Source organism: Triticum dicoccoides, chromosome 3A (assembly GCF_002162155.2).
Source record: "Triticum dicoccoides isolate Atlit2015 ecotype Zavitan chromosome 3A, WEW_v2.0, whole genome shotgun sequence".
Lineage (NCBI taxonomy): Eukaryota > Viridiplantae > Streptophyta > Magnoliopsida > Poales > Poaceae > Triticum > Triticum dicoccoides.
The window spans coordinates 42,472,189-42,474,434 of record NC_041384.1 but is presented as its reverse complement, the minus strand read 5'-3'; positions in this window follow the sequence as shown (position 1 = coordinate 42,474,434).

The following is a 2,246-nucleotide window of genomic DNA, read 5'->3' as shown; positions in this document are numbered from 1 at the left end:
CAGATACTAGGTACTACTATATATCAATTTCAAGCATTATAGGTAGTAGGTAGTACTCCCTCCGTTCCAAATTACTCGTCGTGGTTTTAGTTCAAACTTGAACTAAAACCACGACGAGTAATTTGGAACGGAGGGAGTACTAGATAACAATTTCATATATAGTCAACATGCATCCTCAAGCAGTATTAGGTGATATCGACGACGATCATCACATGTAGTTCTAGATGATATCGATGACAATCATCATATGTAGTTCTACATGATATCGACGATGATCATCATATGTAGTTCTAGATGATATAGCCACACACACATATGTAGTTCTAGATGATATCGACGACGATCATCATCCTCAAGCCTGGGCGGTGGGTGTTCCTGATAGTAATTAGGATGGCCTGTCCAACATGAAGATTCTTGCCAACGAGGAATCTCTTCCACCCAATTGAGTTTAAGTGTGTGCGACCGTCCGTGTCCATGCGGTAAGTACAGGTGGTGACGGAGCCCTTTGCGGTAAGGCATAGTCCAGCTGAGCCTTCTTCATCAGGCCCGATACCACAACTCACAGATAAGTTCTTTGACAATTTTTGAATAAGAAAAACATATCAATTAATAAATAGTCTCGCACATACTCTTGCAAATATATTTCTATTAAGTATAAATTTCTACACTATCAAAAGACACAGTACTACACATTTGTACTAATTAAGCATGAATTCTACTAATAAGTATACATGGATTATCTACACTATTAATAATTCCTTAGATTCTATACTAATAAGCATGTGATCAGACTCTACACTAAAGCATATCATCGACTAGATTCCACACATCATATCATTGTACTCTACACTAAGCATATCATCGGATTCACTAAGCATATCATCGGATTCACTAAGCATACATCGGATAATTTGCATTTGTAAGTATAACAATAAAGCATATATATATTATCAAATTACTACAATCAGTATAACATACCATTTCATGCCGATCGACCATTGTACTTGTCAGGCGGGTCACGAATGGCACCCCGACAAAGTCATCACGTGGTGGAATTATGTCCCATAGGTTGCACACCTCCTCCTCGCTCAGCCTCATTCTTTGAGCTACGATGGCTTCATGAAGTGGGTTCTCATCATCTTCATCAAGTGGATCCTCATTATCTTCATCATCTTCGCCATCTTCATCATCTTCGTCATCCTCATCATCTTCGTCATCCTCATCATCTTCGTCATCTTCATCATCTTCCACCAGGTTGATATAAATGACAGCCAGCTTGGATCTTTCTGCTCTGAAGGAGAAGCTGGTCAACTCACCACCAGGAAGACGCATGCGGGCGAGGAAACGGCCCCATCCATCTCCTCCAATCTGTGACATATTGCATCCTTTCTCGACCTTCATAGTGTACGCCCCCCTTCCCAGGAGCCTCAAATGTCACAGTGTCTCCTGTCAGCTTGTTGAATTTCAACATCACATTGCATGGGACGATCTGTGTAAAAAAAGCAAAATGACACAATGCAGTAATGCCAACACTAAAAGTAAAATAGTTGTTACATTTCATATAATTTCTTACCGCCGCATGATGAACACTCGGTTGGAAGTAGATGCCGAACAGCTTGCCAGTTGCAAGGCTGCTGGCGCACATTGACTTGCACAATCGACATGGTGGTGGTGGTGGTGGCGCCATTTTCCTAAAGCAATATGAGCAAGGATTAACGATCCACTTCATAGGAAAGAAAAATAATTGTTAAATCAAAATGTTCTATAAATCAACTAGCCTATTAAATCAACTTGCCTACTAAATCAACTAAATCAAAATGTTCTATAAATCAACTAAATCAACTGGCCTATTAAATCAACTTGCCTACTAAATCAAAATGTTCTATAAATCAACTAAATCAACTGGCCTATTAAATCAAATAAATCAAAATGTTCTAAATCAACTAAATCAACTAGCCTACTAAATCATATGAACTAAATCAAAATGTTGCATATGAACTAGCCTACTAAATCAAAATGTAGCAGGAAGGAGGGGTTGTGGATGGAGGAGGGAGGAGGGAGAAGGAGGGGTGACTGGAGGAGGGAGGAGAGAGTTGGACGGAGGAGGAAGGGCGGAGCAAGGAGGGGCCGGCCAGCGGCGAGTCGAGGGAGGACGGAGGAGGAGGGCGGTACCGAGTCCAGCGAGGAGGAGGAGTTGATGGCGGCGCAAAGGGAAGAGGGGTATGCGACGGCGGCCGGCGGGGGAG